General features: G+C 37.0%; 1 long non-coding RNA gene across 1 annotated transcript; it reads right to left on the bottom strand.

Moving 5' to 3' along the window:
- Nucleotides 1–399: 399 nt before the first annotated feature.
- Nucleotides 400–3,726, bottom strand: LOC104589904 (uncharacterized). The gene is made up of 2 exons (XR_734031.2): nt 3,565–3,726; nt 400–610 (listed from the first exon to the last, which is right to left on the bottom strand). It is a non-coding gene; the product is annotated as an uncharacterized LOC104589904 (long non-coding RNA).
- Between the last annotated feature and the right edge of the window lie 10,075 nt (nt 3,727–13,801).

Genomic DNA, 13,801 nt, shown 5'->3' with positions numbered 1-13,801 from the left:
TACAGTTGTGAAATAAACTGTAGCTAAATGTTACTCTATGGCCACGGTTGTAAGATGTCTATAGCTACAAAATTTGCATCTATAGCTACGGTTTTTGAAATGTCCGTATACAAATATGAATCTATAACTACGGTTTAATTTGACTGTAGTTAAAAAGTATAAATTCGTAGCAATGAATTTAGGTTGTCCATGGCTAAAAGTGAAAGCCTATAGCTACTAGTTAAGCAGTTTGTAGCAAAAAACCATGAATCTAGCTATTGTTTTTAACTACATGTAGATAAAATTGTTAACAATGATTGATAATTAGATCTTGAATTTCTTTTCATTACTTTTTTAAGCCATTTTTTCCCTGTATCGAATACAAGCACAACTTATTTCATTCATAATATAAGATGAAACTTGAACACAATTTTAATAAAAGATTATATAATGAAGAAATGAATTACATCTCAAGGGTACTTTAATACATCCATGTATTTAAAATCTATTACAAATTCAAGGTTCTTGAATACATGAAACTAAAAGCATAAAAAAAGAAACTTGATATGTAAATTTTGATCAAATTTGTCTCCTTCTGCACGCATGAAGTATCTCCTTTATCATGTTCAACCTATAAGAAAATAATAGAAAATAAGTAAAAAATCACACTTTGAGAAATATAAAATCATGTATGGAAATTTAATAATTAACTGTGCAATATAAACTTGCCTACTTCATCCCAAGCCTAATGTTAAACAAATCAAAAGTGCAAGGATTGAGATCAAACTTGAAATGAGGCTTAGGATTTGATATTTTTTTATGAATAATTTGACAGTTGTATATCATTTTGTTTTGAGCTCTCTTGCCCAAGGAGGTACCCAACTAGAGCTCTCTTGCTTCATGTTGTAGTTTTTAATATATTGAAATTAAATAATTGTTATTATTTCCTAGTGGCTACGGGTGATAATTTCAATCTTCACAAAAGGAATAAGAAACAATGGCATTTTAATAAATTTTAAGAAGTAATGAAATTTCAAGAGCTATTTCCATGTAGTAAATAGATTACTGTTTGGAAATCTACTTGAATCTAATGCATTAGTTAAAGGAATAAGTGGAAGCTAATAACTTGAGTCTGACTTCTGAATCTTCTTACTATAAGAGCAGCCTTCCTAAAATCCTTGAGATCCTTAGACTTCTCATTAATCCTTTCCAATTTCAAAACCAACTTTTTTCTCAAAAATCCAAATTGAACCCAACTCTTCAACCTTTTCATTGATAGCCCCAACAAGTCCAGCTGATCTCCAACCACCTAGCATAACTTCAACCCTTGAAATATTTCCTTAAGAGCCTAGGAATGACCAAACGACATTAGTAATCTTTTAGTCATTGCCCTTCAGCACTTCATTAGCAATCCTCTTAATAGAAGAAAAAAAAAATACATATCTTCAACAATAATGTACTTCAAAAAAAACTACTACTCTTTATACAAGCAAAGCTTAAAGAGTGAAGCAAGTAAAACAAAAAGTATTAGGCTTCGAAAAAAAAGTAAAACAATAAGTATTAGAAGGTTGCCCCCTTAGTCACGAGAATCTTCATATTGCCTTTTTTCAATAAATTTCTCTTGATATCAATAAAAATATTATAACTGAAGTTTGAATTAATGTATCATCGAAGAGTATTTTCAAGAAATCATTAAACTAGAAAATCTATCATATATTAGTGCATACTGAGTTCATCAAGAAAATCCAAAAAAATATGTTCCAAAGATTGTTACAACAATAACCAAAACATAAAAATGGAAAAAAGATCATATGCACTTTATGCAATTTATCACCTTATTGCTTTTTCCTCTAAAACCTAGCTTTAGAATATATGATTGTGCAAAAGGATTTTCTAAAATGAACTTTCAAATCAAAATTAATTCAATATTAAAGCCAAAATTAATTTTCAAATTCATTAACATCTTTCCATCGGTGGAAGGTTTTCCTATTCCTAAAAGATAGGGCTTAGTCATTTCCAGGAAGAGTAGAGGTTCTGAATCCTTTTATCCAAAAGCCCTTTTACCTAAATATTAAGAAGGATCTCTGATCTCTTTAAATGATGTTAAACTCATGTTACTCAACTAAGGACCAATCAGAAATTAACGGCTCAAAATTTGAAGGTATGGAACATGAGAACCAACAAAAATTATCAAAATATTAAAAAAAAAAAGAGAGAGAGAGAGAATGTTTCAAGCTGAACAAATTTAAATGTCTCTTCTTCACAATGATGAGTTCTTATTGAATTGGATCATAAGATGCACAAGTGCCATTAACTCATTAGGAAACTGTTGAACCTTCTTGGTTGCACGACACTCTGAAACCAAAGCCTCTTCATATGTTAAGTTTTGTTTTCTAGTAACTTTGCATGTCCATACTCTCCTATGATATAGATTCATCCACTTCAGATATTCTCTGATTTAGGTTAAGGAAAGATTCAGATAAAGAGCATGGTCTGATATCTTAGGTTGCAAAATAATGGTGGTTTCAATTTCTCCTTGGTAAACAAGACTTGGAAGATCAAACCTTTGTCACAAGATTTATGGATAAGAAAGAAAATATAACAACTCAAATGCATAAAATAATAACTTTCATGAAAGCTCATGTCATTACCCCTGAAGACACAAAGAGGACACTGATAATAACAAAATATCTCTTTTGTGAAGCGAACTTGGAAAATTATCTCACGAGGCTCCAAATCCCAGGGTGGTTCCACTAGAGAAAAAGCTTTTCTTTTGAAAAGAGGCATAGGAATTCAATCTACCATGAATAAAAGAAGTCTAGAAGAATGGATAGACTTGATTTAGGATATGTACTTCTTGCAAAACCCACAAAATGTCAGTTCTCATACAATTGTGGCACTGTAGAAGACAAACCTTTTTTCCAATATTAAAGACCAGTAAGTGTTACAACTTTGTTAACTTTCTAAATCAAGGAGAAACAAGAAAACATTATCCTTTTTCATAGGAAAAAACTTTGGAAAAAAAGTCATTAAAAATTCATTCCAGCTTCTCATAAGAAGGAAGCCCTACAATCCAATAAATCAAATAGGAATTATACAAATAAATCACCTACTAGAATTAAAACCTGCATTTTTCCAAAAAAAAAAATCCAAACGAATAAAACCACATCAACAACACCCACATCCAGTGAAGAAAAACAAACCCTAGATCAAAAGGTCGCAACTGAAAATAAAAATTCTTTCCTGCCTGAAATCCAACTTCATGAAAAAGATGTTCGAAATCCACAAGCACCCACAACCACCACAAACTTCCCCACTTTTACCTACTATACATTCAAAGCAGAACTCTTATGAAGTATAAATCGAACAGAAAACTTAGAACTCCATCAAAGAATGCAAAAACCATTCCAAACAAGAAAGAAAGAAAATGAAAGAAACATCCAATGCTTCAATAGGGGACACTTATTTTGACCTAGAATTCGCAGAAATCTGCATAGCTATTCATCAGAAAACTTCCTAACGAGAGATCTTGCGTCAAAGATCCATGTAGAAGTAACAAATGAGAAGAACAATAGAGTTTGGCACCTGAAAATTCCTGAATAAAAAGCATGGGAAACTAGGACGAATTGCTCCTCTTTCTTGCTCTTTCTCCCTCTCTTCTCGTCTTTCTTTCTAGAGTGAAGGTTTTGCTCCTCTCTGCACAGCTTCCCTCATCCCTCCTTCTTGGAAGAAAATTAAAACATTTATAAATTCAATAATTAAAAACAAAAAGATAAAGACCCTGAACTTTTGAATTTTAGCACTTTAGCCCTACTCCATTAACTAGTTTGGCTATTCGGTTGCGAAGGTAAAATTACAAAATTGACCATCTCAGATGTGATGGGCTAAGAGGGAAAAACTATCAAAATTAAATATTTATTATTTTAATTATTATTAATTAGTAATCACAAATTATTATTAAATTCATCAATAATTAAATATTAATAATTTATTAATTATTAATTATTTTTAAAATTTTCATCTATGAATTATTAATTATCCTTATACTATTCATAATTAAAATCCATGGGTACAATTATAAATATCTTTTACTTACAGACAAATACCGTAGCTAATGGTCAATTATAATTTATATAAGCACGGATACTAAAGGCCGTTGGTATATCCATGAATAGTTTTTAGCCACGAAAAAAGTGTTTTTAGCCACGAACAAATTACAATGGCTAAAGTTCAATTTTCAGTTTCTATGATTTCTAGCCATGGATTTAGTTATCCGTGGCTATAAAGATCTTTTAGCCACGGATAAAATGAATTCTAGCTATGGATGAAATGACAGTAGCAATAGCCCATGCTTATTTTTTATCTCTGTAGCTACATTGCAGTAGTTATAGACCTATTCTCTTGTAGTCCCATTAGCTTGTAAGCTTGAAGTAATGGTAGCAGTTGAGTTTTCCAGAGAAGAAAGTTTTCCCCATTGATCTTGATTGTCAGATAATGGGAGATGTTGGGAATGGAGCTGACACTCATTGGCATTGAAGGACTCTGAGAAAAAGTCTTGCTTGATCTCATTGCTTCAGATACATTGGTAGTGTTGAAAGCCATGTCTTGGTTGCAAAGACTTGGCTCTGATACCAAGGTACAGTCTAGAGAAAGACAATAATTCTAAAAGAATGGGTCGAATTTCATTAACATTGATTTGGTTATACAAAGATATTATATACAAAACAATGGAGAATAAATTTGGAAAATAATTACAAGAATAGCAACATGAAATCAAGCTAATTAGCCTTTTTAAGATACATTGGTAGCTTGCATTCTACATGCAATATACAAGCACATTAACCTAGTTCTTAGAGTCATATAATCAGTCAGATTATTGGCTTGATTTCTTATAATAAGATGCAAAAGTAGTCATACTTAGCCACTATTTTTATTTAGCACAAAACCAAACATTATTAGTGCATTGCCCACTCCATTCCAAGGTTTGAGTCAAAGTGAAAAAGGACAAACTTGTCCTTCTAACCCCTATTTTGGGAAAGCAAAGTACATGCCACTAAAAGAGAAAGAGGAAGAGGAAGAAGCCCAATCTCCTGGTGTGTCCGGAAGCATGTCGTTAACCACTTCGGAACACCAGTTTTAATATTAGAAAAAAAAATTGATTCTTAAAACAACTACAAACACAGTTAGTGGTGGGAAAGGGGTCGTATCCATGGGGAAGCAAGGGAAAAATCACTACATACTTTAATCCGAACAAAATAACATAATTGGAAGTTGCAGAAACACAAAACTTTAATTAATTAAATTGGAATCCATTAAAATAAAATTCGAACAAAGTTGGAAGTGAATAGTGTAGAAGAATAAATAAATAACATAAGTAAATAAATTAAAGAAACTAAATAAAAAGTCTGTAATTCGACCAGAGATAGTAGTCCCTGAATCTCTCCTTTGACCCTCGAGCTAGGCTTTCCGTCTTACCAAGCCGAATCCCAGATATGCAGAAAAGAAAACAAAAATTAAACTAGATAAAAGTAAATCACAGAAAGGAAAAATAAGAACTCGAAAGTAAAGAATGGAAATAAAATCTAAAACGAAAGTAACTAGTTGGGATCCGAAACCAGAGGTAGCATTAGTAGCTAGGCAAACTACAAGCAGGAACCACTCCTCTTGCTTGGGCATTCTCCTCTTCCTCTACCCTTAAACTTCTCAAGATCAGCCTAACGTATTGTTAGATAGTGTATGCCCTTAGCTCTAATCAGCATGATGTACATTATGACATTTATTGTAAATGAATAAAGTACATATTTGATTCATGTTATTGTGGTATGTCTCTGTGTAATACCCTTAAACTGGACACATATGAGACTCATGTTAGCTTAGAATCTTCATAGTTGTTGGATAGATTTGGGGAAATTTATCCTGCCAAGGCTGACACTAGTGTACTGCCAAGTTGGTTGGGGTGGCTTGTCTCAGCCGCTAGGGTGAGACCTAAGGTACATGTAGAGTGAGTTTTCTTGAAACCCTAAACTGGACTAAAATTCTAGTAGCCCCGGACCTTGGAGATAGATGGGCAAAATAGGAATGTTACACTAGACCCCTAGACTCGATTATGATACTGCACTAAGTGTTAGATTGGGCTGTCTTTGATGTGCCAATTACTGAGATCCTTAGATGGGCTCAAAACCTGGGCATGTTGGGACTATCCGAGAATTCATCTGAGTGGGTGATCATAGTGACAAGATCAGCCCCTATGTCAGACAAAGTGAATGATCGGGGATGCACTCTCTCTGATGGAAACCAAGACTATCGGCAACCAATTTCAATCGTTGAAATTTGTTTTTGCAAAATATATTTATATACGGATATACATATATATTATGGTTTCAAAATGTTTGCAAAAAGGTTTTAATTCCCAAGATCCATGTGAGTAGAGAGTGCAGCACTGTACCTTGCAGCCGAGGGAGAGGTCCTCTCTTGCCGGGCAGTGTTTGATCATTAAGGGATGAGAGGTTAAGTGTAAGACCATTGAGGGTTATACCTGATGGGCTAATCTTGAATCTGTCCACAGTCCTTGGGCCTTCATAAGATGCCTGGACCCAAAGACCATTTAGTATAAATGTTGGGCCCATTAAGAGCCCATGGTGATGGACTTAGGGGTTCACTGTATTCAGTAGTGAATTCGACCAGGCCTTGTAACAAAGGCTTGGCTGAACTCATGTGGCTGATGTGTAGATCAATGTAAGGGTCCCACGCCATACAAAAAGAGCCAAGCTAGCCAACATTAAAAGGAAGTGAGCCTGAAAGCTTAATGGGCCTATAAGCCCATTTCAAACAGGGTTAATTGGATTAATTAAATAGGGGCAGATCTGAGTTTGGATCAGCAGATAAGGATAAGAGTTCCTCTTATCCACTTAAAGAGTACAAATCCAAATAAAGATTTGGATCAAGAAACTCCTAATTTGATTAGGAATAAGTTGATTTTGAACTACAAATAAGACAAGGGATTATCCTTATCACTTAAAGAGTACAGATCTAAATAAAGATTTGGATTAGGAAACAACTAATCAAATTAGGAGGTTGTCTCTTTAAGGTTATAAATAGAGAGCAGGGCGGACTTGAAAAAGACACCAAACACAACTCAGAAAGAAGACAACTCAGTTAGACTGATCTTGCCTTAAGTTCTTTTTCTTCCTGCTCTTGTCGCCCTATCCTGTTCGATCTCCATTTCTTGGATCTAGTCAAGATTTGATTTTTATATTTTTTCTTGTGAGAAGAAACAATTTTGAAGCTATGTTCACTACCCCATTCGATTCTTGCTAAAGAATCACAAGTTCTTGGTGAAGAAATACCTATTGATCCTGCCTCATCCTAAGCTGTGTCATCTTCAATAGAGGGAGGATTTGGTACACTCTTTGGGTGTGAACACCTACATTGGGAGGAGCTTTTTGCGTGGATTCCGTATCAGGTATATCCCTCCCTAATCTTGGTTTCAGATTTGGTCCGGTTTGGTTACAAGAACAAACCTTGAAAATGTAGTTTTCAAATTTGGGAATAGGATTCCCGGATGAGAGTAAAGAAATTTTTGAAATTTTGCCCAACCTTCCTGCAGGGTCTGGCCATCCATATGATGGATCTCTCATCCCTTCAGTGGTATCAAAGTTAGGTTCAAGTCGTGAACCAAATTAACATAGATATGAATTTGCGCAAATGGGCAGAAGGCATCCTACCCGATTTGCGCAACTGGCATTTTTTTTGGAAATTGGTTTCTAGATTTTGGGCAGATGATATGGAAAATAATTATTTATTATTTTGTCATATTTATAGAATTGTTTTGTGAATGTTTCTTGAATTCTTGGGCTGCACATGTGATGGAGATCAAATCTTTTTGGTGCCAAGATTGGCGCACCCTACGATTTATTTTCTATTCAATTTTGGTTTGTAAAATAATTTTTTTTATTTTTAGACAAATTGTATAGGAATTCAATGTGATGTAATAATAGAAAAATTAGATTTTTCTATTTTATTTCCATGTGAAGATTGCTGAAGTGCGCAACAAAGGAGAAGAAGATTTCATAGAAAGGAGTTCTACGATCTACAATTTTGCAAATATCAATTTTGCAATCTGCAATTAACTATTGTTTGCAAGTTTGCAAGATATCAAAGAAAATCATAGTGTAGCCCTCTGATTTCAGTTTCTTGATAATTTGATTATCTTGAATTAATTTATTTTTCAGATCATTATTCTTAAATTAAATATTGAATTGTACTCCAAAACTTGGGCCGATTTACACCAGATTTGGTCCAAACTGGTTGGACCGAATTGTTGGTTCGATTGGTTTGGTTTTTCTAACCCTAATTCGATTTAGGCCAGAGGGTTGATGGCCCACTTCAAGTTTTAATTCGGCCTACCTCTGTAAAAACCTAACTTTAATAGGATAAAACTAAATCAACAATGACTTGGCTACATGGGCCGAACTGCCTTTTGTAGTACAACCCATGTACCTAGATAATGTTATATGGTAAACATTATGGAATTTGTTGGTCTGATACTATTTAATCTAATTAATTAAGGGTTTTACAGATATATTAATTGATTGGATCAATTTGTTTCATGTATGTGATGTATGGATGTATGATGTGCTACGTACATGGGCCATAAGTACTTGGCCCATGATTATTTCGTTAATGGCTCTTTCGCACACCATGACCGAATGCACATCATTGCCATGGTGTCCATAAGATCATTGGATGATCTCCCATTTGGTGGGCCCCACATCAGCTTCCTTCCCAAGAGCAATCGTGCGGAACGCTAGCCGTTTAAGGCCCATTTAGATCTGGCTTTGAAAAAGCCAGTCAGAGCCACTCTGGTTTGACCTAAATATAACTAGGGCAAAATATTTCGTTGCCTCCACTGAAATATAAGTGCACATGATAGGGAGATTCATATGATGAACTCTCTAGAGGCCTTCCATCATTAGCATGATGATGGGTCCTTCAGTAATGAGGAGATGCACTAGAAAGTTGGGCTATCCATTTGCTATTGGATCTGTTGGATTGTTTCATAAGATGATAAGGGCGTCATAGACCAATGTGGGAGGAGTCTATCCTAAAATGAAAGACTCTCCCACGGTACCTTGGCGTTCACGAATATGATGGGTAAGCACTTAATGGCAATGAACCTTGTCTGGCAAAGGCCAAAGGGAAAGCTCATGAGATGAGTTGATGTGATCCTTCACAGAAGGTGATGGGGTTATGCAGTTGAAACAGTTGGCTCCATGCACTATATGTGATTTCCCACATTTCCAAAGACATAATTCGTAGTCTCTGTCACTGAGATAGCAATGAACAAATGGAAATGGAACATAGGTTAAAAGCCATATCTATGTAGATAACATAAATCAAATCAGGTTGTGGACTAATATTTGTTTTGCCTTTTATTAGAAATGGCAAACGGACAATTCACCAAACTGTTGGACGATAATAATCTTAAGGACCCAAATTACGCTAACTGGTATCGTAATCTTATGCTGGGTTTGACGTCCAAGAAATTGGACAAAGTTGCTAAGAAACCTGCTCCAAATCGTTCGGGTGATAGGGCTTTTGAGGCCCGCAGGAGGGAATATCAATAATGGGAAGAGAAAAACTCTCTTGCTCGGTGCTACATCATAACCTCCTTAGACAATCAGATACAGTGACAACTCGATCAGATCGAAGTGTCCAAGGATATCTTGGATAGTGTAAGAACAATGTACGAAGAGCAGAATCATTCTACTCGTCAAAAGGTCCTAAAACAGTTTATGACCGCACAAATGTCCAAGAACCATCTGGTTCATGACCATTGTCTTAAGATTATGGGGTACATTAATGAACTGGAGGCTCTTGGATCTGGGCTAGATCATGTCCCCAAAGTTGATGCCATTATGAACTCTTTGCCTCCTTCCTTCAATCAGTTCATAATAAATTACAATATGAACAAGCTAAATGATAGCCTTCAGGAACTCAGCAATATGTTGTAGAGGGCCGAAGAAATGATAAAGAAGGATGAGCCCATTGCCATGCTTGTTGAAGGTGGAAAATCGGGCAAAAGAAGAGGAAGGCAAAGATGAAACCTCAGAAGCAAACTAGCAAGCCTAAAATGCAGAAGAAGGATAAGGCATCAAATGCCTGTCACTTCTACAAACAGACTGGCCATTGGAAGAGGAACTGTCCTCAGAACTTGGAGACCAAGAAACAAGGTAATTTCGAATCCTTTGTCATAGAAACCAATATGTTGGTCACTTCTGCTTCCTGGTGTATTGACTCCGGGGCTTCTACTCATGCGTGTAATATATTGTAGGGGTTCTGGACAAGAAGAAGACTGAGTGACGGAGAAGTGATTCTTTACTTGGGGACTTCTGAAAGTGTTGCAACTACAACCATAAGAATTGTAGAATTGTATTTTAGAGAAAGAATAATTACATTAAAAGATTATATTTATGTACCCAATTTGAGAAGAAATTTGATTTCTGTTTCAAAACTGTGCACGAACGGTTATTCTATTCTTTTTAGTAATGTGATTACTATCAAAAGAAAAAACAAATTCCTCGCATAAGGAGAACTTGAGAATGGTCTCTATGTTCTCCATCCTTCTCTAGAAACAAATATAGCCGAAACTACGTCGGATAATAACCCCAAGAAAAGAACCCGTGATGCAGTTAATCCCACGTGCCTGTGGCATTACCGACTCGGCCACATAAACATAGATCGTATCACAAGGTTGGTAAAGGATGGTCCTTTGGATTTTCTAACTGTAGAAGATTTCCTAACCTATGAACCTTGCCTTCAGGGTAAAATGACAAAATGGCCATTTAACAGTAAGACTAAAAGATCAACAGGCACACTTAACCATATACATACTAATGTATGTCATCCCATGAATGTTAGGACACGTAACCAGCATTTTTATTTCATAACATTTGCTGATGATCACTCTCGGTATGGTTACGTGTACCTAATGAGACACAAGTCTGAATCCTTTGAAAAGTTCAAAGAGTTCAGGCAGGAGGTGTGGAATAGTTGGGAGACAAATTGAGGCCCTTCGATCAGATCGAGGAGGCGAATATCTTTCTGACAAATTCAGGGACTACTTAAAGGAAAACGAGATAGTATCACAACTAGCTCCTTCTACTACACCACAATTAAATGGTGTGTCATAGTGGAGGAACCAAACTTTATGAAAGGGATGAGAGATCCATCGTATAGACGCCCAAATCTTGCAGAATAAGGTGGGCGAATTTAAAAAAAAATTTCTCTCCCTTTTATTGGGAATCGCATTCCCTATTTAGAAAATCATATTTTCAATGATCAATCTTGAACCATAAATTGAACCAGATCTGAACAAAAGCAGTAAAAGAGGATTATACCTGATATAGAGAAATATTATCTCTCAATGGAGGTGTTCATGCCCAAGGAAGGATCCAAAGACTGCTCCCACTGAAGATGGCGTAGTGTAGGATGGAGCAGAATCAGTAGTGTTCTCTCCAAGAACCTAATCCTTCGCAAGAAGTAGTAGGATGACACGTGAGCACAGCTTCCTATCAGTCCCTTCACAAGGAACTGATGTCAAGATCGAATCTTGATTTCTCCCACTGAACTGGAGATCGAACTGGCAGGGTAGGCGGCAATAGGAAGGAGGCGGCAAGAAAAAATTTCGCAGGGTTGCTTAATTCTTTCTTCTGTGATTTCAGCTCTAAAGAGGATGTGAATGAATGTCTTCTAAAAGCTGCCGCCCCTTTCTTCTTTTGTAACCTTAAAGGATCAGCTCCTAATCCTATTACGAGTTACTGATCCAAATCATATTTGGATAAGACATCCCTTTAGGTGATAAGGATATACCCTTATCTTATCTGCAGATTAGATCAGCCTTCTCCTAATCTCATTAGGAGGTTTCCAGATCTGAATCACATTCAAATCTGGACTCTCTGAGTGGATAGGGTTAAGACCCTATCCTATCTGCTAATCCATCCCAGAATTTGCCTCACATTTAACTAATTAAATTAGCCCAGTTCGAAATGGGCTTTAGGCCCATTAAGGTAATGTGCTCACTTAGCCTTCCTAACTGCTACCCAGTTGGGTTTCCTTGTATGGCATGGGACCCAAACATTGATCTACACATCAGCCACATGGGTTCAGCCCAACCTTTGTTACAAGGCCTGACTGAATACACTGTTATGGACAGTGCACCCCCTGAAACCCATCATATGGGCTACCCTAAGTGGTCTCTGGGCCAAGCCACCTTGTAACACCCAGGGACTGTGGGTAGATGCAAGATTAGCCCATCAGGTATTACCCTCTATGGTCTTACACTCAAGCTCTCAGCCCATAATGATCAAACAGTGCCTAACAAGAGAGGACCTCTCCCTCGGCTGCAAGGGACAGTGTTGCACTCTCTACTTATATGGATCCTGGGAATTAAAACCTTTTGCAAACATTTTGAAAACCATAACACACACACACACACACACACACACGCACACACACACACATATATATAAATATACTTTTGTATATTTTGCAAAAGAAATCTCAACGATTGAAATCGACTGCCGGCAGTCTTGGTTTCCATTAGTGAGAGTGCATCCCCGATCATTACCTTTGTCCAACAAAGGGGCTGATCCTGTCACTATGATCACCCACTCAGATGAATTCTTAGACTGTCCCAACATACCCAGGTTTTGACCCCTGCTAAGGATATCACTGATTGGTACATCAAAGGCATCCCAATCCGATACCTAGTGTAGTATCATAATCGAGTCTAGGGGTCGGGTGTAACTTTCTAGTTTTGCCCATTAATCTCCAAGGTCTAGGGGAATACTAGAAATCTGGTCTGGTTCAAAGATTTAATTAATCCTACACTGCATGTGCCTAGGGTCTCACCCTGGCGGCTGAGACAGGCCACCCCAACCGACTTGGTGGCACATTAGTGTCAGCCATATCAGGATTGGTCTCCCCAGACCGACCCACTGGCCGTGAACATTCTAAACTAACACGAGTCTCATTATGTGTCCAGTTTAAGGGGATTACACAGAAACACACCAAAGGAACATGAATCAAATATGTACTTTATTCATTTACAATAAACTCATAATGTACATCATTCTGATTGAAGCTAAGGGCATACAAAAACTGCCTAACAGCTCTCACTTGCACTTAGGTCCAATCTGGTACAAGTTGGAGTTCCATGCTTTCCACGTGTTTCTCAAACACTTTTTGTGATAGTGGCTTCGTCAATGGGTTTGCTACATTTTCCGCTGATGCTACCTTCTAAATTAGGACGTCCCCTCTACCAACAATCTCCCGCAGTACGTGGTACTTCCTCTTGATGTGCTTTGACTTCGAGTGGGCTCGTGGCTCCTTAGCCTAAGCAATGGCTCCATTGTTGTTACACAACAACGGGATGGGTGATGTGCTGGACGGAACTGCTCCCAACTCGTGAACGAACTTCATCATCCACACGGCTTCTTTGGCAACCTCACTTGCGGCAATGTATTCAACTTTGGTCGTGGATTTTGTAGTGGACCCCTGTTTGCTGCTTTTCCAGCAAATAGCACACGATCCTATCGTGAAAACATATCCAGATGTAGACTTTCTATCCTCTGAATCCGACTGGAAATCAGCATCAGTATACCCTTGGATCTGTAGTGAGCTACCATCGAATACCAGACAAAACTCTTTTGTCCTTCGAAGGTACTTAAGTATGTTTTTCACAGCAGTCCAGTGCTCCTGCCCTGGGTTGGCTTGGAATCTGCTTACCACACTCACTGCCTGAGCAATGTCGGGCCGAGTG

Source organism: Nelumbo nucifera, chromosome 4 (genome assembly GCF_055504915.1).
Source record: "Nelumbo nucifera cultivar China Antique chromosome 4, China Antique-T2T, whole genome shotgun sequence".
NCBI classification, from domain to species: domain Eukaryota; kingdom Viridiplantae; phylum Streptophyta; class Magnoliopsida; order Proteales; family Nelumbonaceae; genus Nelumbo; species Nelumbo nucifera.
The sequence above is the reverse complement of the archived record's forward strand: the minus strand, read 5'-3'. Positions and strand labels throughout refer to the sequence as shown.